Below are 7901 nucleotides of genomic sequence, written 5' to 3'. Positions count from 1 at the left end.
TTATAGAATCCTAAGGGGTGACACGTCGGCCTTGTCTGGATTCTGTAGGACTTTCTGAGCAGATGGGAAGACTGGCTGTGTTTGCTGATGATGGGTTAAGAGGCTTATCTTTTCAATCTCAACTTTCTCCGGGGTTAGTCAAATTTCAGAGGGGCTCAATGGCAAGGTGTAAGATGAGGTTGATTAAGGGGATGAGCCCCGAATGTGGCGAGGAAGCTAATTATGAAACATGTGCTTGCTCCAGGACAGGGGAGGATGACAAAGACAGAAAAAACAGTTGGGAGTGAAAGGTGACTTGCACATTTATCTGCATCTCAGCCATGATAAATAGTTTGGGAAGATAATTGATTCTGTGACTTTCTCTGATCACCAGGCTTCCTCAACCAGCTGACTGGATTCTTCATTACCTACAGGTGCTGTACTCCTACACATACCTGCTCAGGAGTAATGTACAATCCTATATATGTCTACTCATTGAGTTCAGTCAGGTTTACTCCCAAATTAGTGGGTATAGGATTGCAGCTTTAGGTTGGGTACGCATTACCGGCTTAAAACGTAGCTAGGCTGTTTGTTTTCTTAATTTCAATCAAAGCCAGTTTTGGAGGGGAATGTATCAAAATACAATATTTAACAAGAAACGACAGGATAGATATTGATTGTGGCTAATATTGTGTGTGCACATCAGGAAAAATTTGTATAGAGTATGGGATAAGTATAAAAACTTATTGGAGACAAAAATGCCACTTTGGCTCTCACCGTTGGAAGCCAAAGCTGTAAAGAAAAAGAATATGATAGAATGTTGGACAACTTATAGAAATTTATTATAACAAGAGGAGAGTTTAAATTAAAATAATTTAAGAATTTATCAGGAAAGTTAAAAACATGGATATAATGCTATCAACTGAATGAAGTATTTAAGCAAGATAAGAAATGAGGGTTTGGGGAACAAATATCACGAATGAAGAGAGATCTGTTGGAATGTAATGTTAAAGTGCTGTCTAAAATGTATAAGATATTACTGGACTGGGAAACAAAGGATGAGGAAATAAAATCTTCAATGATGCTTTGGGCAATAGACATTGGTTATAATATAGAAGAGTTTGGATTTGATATCCCGCTTTATCACTACCCGAAGGAGTCTCAAAGCGGCTAACATTCTCCTTTCCCTTCCTTCCCCACAACAAACACTCTGTGAGGTGAGTGGGGCTGAGAGACTTCAGAGAAGTGTGACTAGCCCAAGGTCACCCAGCAGCTGCATGTGGAAGAGCGGAGATGTGAACCCGGTTCACCAGATTACGAGTCTACCACTCTTAACCACTACACCACACTGGCTCTCTAGGTATGGAAGCATGGGAATGATTGTGGAATACAGATATAAAATTTACAGCATGCTATGGTTTAAGAGAAAACTATATGAAAAAGTTATATAGGTGGTTACATGTTCATTATTTGTTTCGTACTGTTTTTTGTATTTTCCTTTTAAGTTTTCGCCTCTCCTCCCTCCTTTGTTTAGTGTTATGTGTGTTTGTGTTGCACAATAAAATAAATCTTATTTTTTTATATAAAAAAAGTTATATAGATGGTATCTAACACCAAGTAAACTAGCAACAATGTATAAATCAAAATCAAATAAGTGTTGGAAATGCAAAGTGAAAGAAGCTATCATATGTGGTAGTCTTGCAGTAAGGTTAAAGCTTACTGGGAAATGATATATAATGAATCGAAAAAGATGTTTAAAATAGCATTTGTTTAAAAAAAACACAGAAGCTTTCTTTCTGGGAATTATAGGGGCAGAACTACCTAAACAGTATAGAAATTTATTCATGTATGTGACTACAGCGGCAAGAATGCTATTGGTCAAAAAACGGAGAGAAGATTGGATACAAAAACTCATGGAATATGCAGAAATGGCGAAACTTACCAGAAAAATATGAAATCGAAACAACAAACTTTTTATAAAAGAATGGAAATGGTTTATTAAATATGTACAAATAAATTGTAAACGGATAAGGACATTGGCAGGATTATTGTAATAACCTGCAGTTTCATAAGAGTAACTAATTAAAGTAGATTAATAAAAGAATAAGTTAAGTTAATTTAGAATATGCAGGAAATGATAAATATAAATTTAAGGAGCCGCAGAAAGAGGAGGAAGGAAGTTGAGTTTTGAAATGTTAAAATGACTATGAAACCATTGAAATACATATAACTGAAAATTACAAATAAATATATATATATATTGTGTGTACACCATTTCCAACACCTGCAGTGGGAATGCAGAGCAAATGTGATTGTGAGCAGTCCCCTAAATAAGTAGGACTTGCTTCTGAGTAAACAACCATGGGGACAGGCCATTATACCAACAATTCAATGTTGTTTTTAAATACAAACTGCTTTCCATTAGGGGAAATGTCATTATCCCTTGCTGCTTGTGTACGATGTGATGACATCGTTTGTATTTTATCCGTTATTGGTGTTGTGATTACCGGTAGATGCTTTTATCTGGTTTCATCTTTATGAGCTGTTTGGGGTCCATCTCAAGAAAAGCAGGATACAGGTCATTAAAATAATAGTAGCAGCAACAGTAGTAGTAATAACTTTGCAGCACAGATATGAGGATAAAAGCATCCGGATAACTGTCAAAGACTGAACAATTTCTTGCAAGCTGAACAAAAAGAGGGCACATGGCTTTTGTCCTACGATGCCTCCCATTATTCTAATAGTCCAACTACTGAAGCAATGGCTGCAACCCTCAGTCAGTTTGAAACAACATCAGTTTACGGTCATCAGATACTCTTTTCCTTCCTTACAACATGCAGTTTTTGCCCAGAATTAATTGCCAGTTGCCACAGTGATGTCAACTGCAACCTGTGAGTGATTTGGTGTACCTATCTGAATATGCTACACTGCTTTGGCTTATCTCAAACCCTAGTTGGCAACTATCAAAATATTTCTCTCATTATTTCTTTTCTTTTTAAAGGAATGGAGTGGCGCTCTCTGGAAAGAACATAGGGGAGCCAAATTAAACTCAGTAGGACTGTGCAGATTGAACCCAGTTCTATGAATGCTTACTCTGAAGTAAATCTCATTGAGCTCAGGGTATTTTGCCCCCATGTAAGTGTGCCTAGGATTGCAGGCTAACAGTGCAATCCTACGCATGTCTTCTCAGAAGTACCATATTTTTTGCTCTATAAGACGGACCAGACCATAAGACGCACCTACTTTTTGGAGGAGGAAAACAAGAAAAAAATATTCTGAATCCCAGAAGCCAGAACAGCAAGAGGGATCACTGCGCAGCGAAAGCAGCGATCCCTCTTGCTGTTCTGGCTTCTGGGATAGCTGCACAGCGTGCATTCGCTCCATAAGATGCACACACATTTCCCCTTACTTTTTAGGAGGGAAAAAGTGAGTCTTACAGAGCAAAAAATACGGTAAGTCCTATTGAGTTCAGTGGGACTTAGCTCGCAGGAGTCAATGCTTATAGGGTTGAAACCTTAGCATCTTCCATGTCATCTATGGAAGGACATCATAAGAACTTAGGAAGCTGCCTTTTACCAAGTTAGATCATTGGTTCACGTAGCTTGGCATCCTTTGCACACAACTTGTACACTTTGTTTGGTTTGCTGCAGCCTGTCCATTGAAGATGCTGTGACAAAGAGATCGCTGCTTACCAGACTAACATCTGATATGATGAGGAGCCTTGGGCCAAAGCACTGGCTGGCAAAATGAGGGAGCCCTGAAGGACAAGTGGCCTGTTAGCCCTTTGGGGGAGAGGAGAGAAGGGTTTCAAATCCTTTGAGGCAGAAGCGCTATCAGGAGAGGACAACTGGGACAAAAGGTTTAAGTGGGATTTAAATTTGAAGCGTTCGCTGGGCCCCTCCAAAAGCCTGGAGAAATGTGCCTCTTTGCCTCTGAGCATGAATGGCAATAAACCAAAAGAAGAAAGAATCACAGCCTCTGGAGAGAGAAACAGATGTGTCTGGCATTCCAGCAGGCTTTGTTTTCATCAGGGCCTCTGGATTACCAGGGGGGGTCATATTAGCCTTGTTCAAGAGAAAGAGTTTACAGCTATTCCAAGATGCATTATTATTCGCATTTGCATTGTGTTTATATAAAGCTTCCCCCGCCAGGAGATGATTCTCAGGACGCTTTGCAAAATGACAATATACTCAGCACTCCCGGTGCTTGCAAAAATAATAATAATAAGATGACATACAAATATTAATAGACCTTAAAAAAAACAAAGAAGGAAAACAAGGCCAACCTCACCAATAAGGTGAATGAAGCAGTTGCTTCAGGCACCTGATTTTGCGGGTCCTGAAAGGGTAGCAAACTCTTAGTAATGTCATGTGTTGTTGTCAAGAAGGGGATTTTTGCGCCTTGTGTGCCAGAATAACTTGACTGTCCTTGAGTATCATGCAATTTGCCCTTGGAAGTGCCCCATTTGCTTCTCTGCCTGGAGGAGCAAGATGTGTTGGTCTTGAAGGGGATGAAGAAAAGGCAGGCTAAAGGGGAACCAATAGGACAGGCATGGCCAAATTTGGCCCTCCAGCTGTTTTGGGACTACAACTCCCATCACCCCTAGCTAACAGGACTAGTGGTCAGGGATGATGGGAATTGTAGTCCCAAAAGAGCTGGAGGGTCAAGTTTGGCCATGCCTGCAATAGGAAATCTTTAAACACCTGGAGAACAAAAAAAGGACTTCAAGCCAATCAAGGTATCTACAATAAAAGCGAGAAGACTAAAGATGTAGCTCTTCCACAGCAAAGTCACAAGTCACACTGCATTGCTCTGCCAAGACAAATTGCAGTTGCCACAATGCCTTCTTTTTTCATGCAGTTATGAAAAGGGCAGGAGTCTCAGCCTTCTTTGAATCGGGTCACATAGGGTGCCACTTTCCCCATATGGAGGAGAACATCTAAAGGAAGGATGGAGAATCCATGGTCCTCCAGATGTTTGTTGTATGACAAGCCCCATCAGCCCCAGCCAGCGTGGCCAATATCCATCAGGGATGGATGGGAGTTGTAGCCCAAAAACATCTGCAGGGCTACAGATCTAAAGGGTGCAACTTGGTAAGTAGACTCCACCTGCAGGAGAACATTCTCCCCTGCCCAGACTACTGCCTGCCACTGTCCGCTCTGCCTTTCATTGGAGGGGATGAAAGTCTGTCTTGCTATAATGGCTGACTATGTGAATATCAGTTGAGCTAGTGGGCCCAGTGGCATGCCCAAGTCCAAAGCTGATCACATATCCGTTTGCTACACTTTGTCGTTAAGTTTGCCAACTTTGTTGTCACATTCTTCATCCACTGAGCAGAAGATCCTGCCAGATGGTCATCCACTCAAAAAGCATAACAAAATCTGTTCTAATTTTGCTTTCATTGCATATGACTGATGAAGAAGCAGATGGTGGGTTCAAACAATATAAAGCAAGCCTGCTATCCTTATCCTACTTGGGAGTAAGTCCTGCTTAATTAAATGGGACTTATATCTGAGTAAATGTGCCTGAGATGTGGTATCAATTCACTTGTGCTGAAATCTTATGCATACTCACCAATAAGCTCTGTAACTCAGTGGGACTTACTTTTAAGTAAACAGGGAAAGGGGACTAGTAAGGCTCTGGTTTGTTGGCATGTTGCTGAGATGTGGGGGGGGTACGATTTTCAAGTCTCTGGTATTTCTCCAAAATTTAAATTTCCTTTTACATCTCCAGGTACAGTATTTCAATTAGACCATACTGAGAGTGTCCCTGATACTGTACTAGAGACTCCATAGCTCCCTTCACAACCCAACAGTTCCCTGGGGACCCTGGGAAGAAAGTATGATTTGTAGAAGCAGATTGGCTCTATAGTGCAGATATGCTGATTGCCTCAGAAATATGAATACAGTCATACCTCGGAAGTCGAACTCCTTGTGACTCGAACGTTTTTTGTTTTTTGTTTTTTAAATATTTTTATTCAAGAATTTTTCCATATAAACATAACATACATAAACATACAAAGACAAAAACAAAACAAAAAACATGTACCATTTCATATCCTGATTTCTTATACCTTCCTTCCCCGACTTCCTCATGCCTCCCTTTTCTGTATTCCAAATTCTTATCAATTACTCAGCAAATCTTCCCTTATTTTAATTTAAGTTTAAGCTAATCTTCCTTATTCTCCTTGTCTTAACCATTACTAATAGTAACCGTTTACTTTCCAATCCATCATCATTCTAACTTTCATTAACTTTGTGATATTTCTTTAAATAGTCCTTGAATTTTTTCCATTCTTCTTGCGCTGTTTCTCTTCCCTGGTTTCGGATTCTGCTCGTCATTTCTGCCAAGCCCATGTAGTCTATCACCTTCATCTGCCATTCTTCCAGTGTGGGTAGATCTTGCGTCTTCCAGTACTTCGCAATGAGTATTCTAGCTGCTGTTGTAGCATACATGAAAAAAGTTATGTCTGTCTTTAACACCCCTTGGCCGACAATACCCAAGAGAAAGGCCTCTGGTTTCTTGGTGAAAGTATATTTAAATACCTTTTTGAGTTCATTATAGATCATTTCCCAGAATGCCTTAATCTTCGGGCACGTCCACCAAAGGTGGAAAAATGTACCTTCCTTTTCTTTACATTTCCAACATTTATTGTCAGGCAAATGGTAAATCTTTGCAAGCTTGACCGGGGTTATGTACCACCTATAGATCATTTTCATAATATTTTCTCTTAGGGCATTACATGCCGTAAATTTCATCCTGGTGGTCCACAACTTTTCCCAATCAGCAAACAATATATTATGACCAATGTCCTGAGCCCATTTAATCATAGCTGATTTAACCGTTTCATCTTGTGTATTCCATTTCAGCAGCAAATTATACATTTTTGACAAATTCTTAGTACTGGATTCTAACAATTCAGTCTCCAATTTGGATTTTTCCACCTGGAAGCCAACTTTACTGTCCAATTTAAACACTTCATTTATTTGGTGATAATGCAACCAATCTCTCACCTTCCCTTTTAGTTTCTCAAAACTCTGCAATCTCAGTTTGTCCCCTTCCTTTTCCAAAATTTCCCAGTATCTTGGCCACTTAGACTCCATATTTAACTTTTTAACTGCCTTAGCTTCCATTGGCGACAACCACCTTGGAGTTTTGTTTTCCAGCAAATCTTTATATCTAACCCAAACATTTAATAATGCTTTTCTGACAATATGGTTTTTAAAACTTTTATGTGCTTTAACCTTGTCATACCACAGATATGCATGCCACCCAAAAATATTGTTAAAACCTTCCAAGTCCAAAATGTCTGTGTTTTCAAGAAGCAGCCATTCTTTCAGCCAGCAGAAAGCTGCCGCTTCATAGTACAGTTTGAAGTCTGGCAGGGCAAACCCCCCTCTTTCCTTTGAATCCGTTAATATCTTAAATTTAATTCTGGGCTTTTTGCCCTGCCAGACAAATTTAGATATGTCTTTTTGCCACCTCTTGAAACAGTCCATTTTGTCCATTATTTGCAGTGCTTGAAACAAAAACAGCATTCTTGGCAATACATTCATCTTTATAACTGCAATTCGACCTAACAAGGAAAGCTTTAAATTTGACCAAATCTCCAAGTCTTTTTTCACTTCTGTCCAAGTTTTTTCATAATTATCTTTAAATAAATTCACATTCTTAGCTGTCATGTTTATACCCAAATATTTCACTTTTTTAACCACAGTCAACCCTGTCTCATTCTGAAACCTTTCTTTTTCAACCTGTGTTAGATTTTTCTCCAATACCTTTGTTTTTAACTTATTCAATTTAAATCCTGCCAATTGACCAAACTCTTGGATTATTTCCAAAACTCTTTTCGTACTAGCTTCTGGCTCTTGCAATGTAAGTACTAGGTCATCTGCAAATGCTCTCAGTTTATATTGTTTAGC

The sequence above is a fragment of the Podarcis raffonei genome, chromosome 2 (assembly GCF_027172205.1).
Source record: "Podarcis raffonei isolate rPodRaf1 chromosome 2, rPodRaf1.pri, whole genome shotgun sequence".
NCBI lineage: Eukaryota > Metazoa > Chordata > Lepidosauria > Squamata > Lacertidae > Podarcis > Podarcis raffonei.
This window is presented reverse-complemented; position numbering follows the sequence as displayed.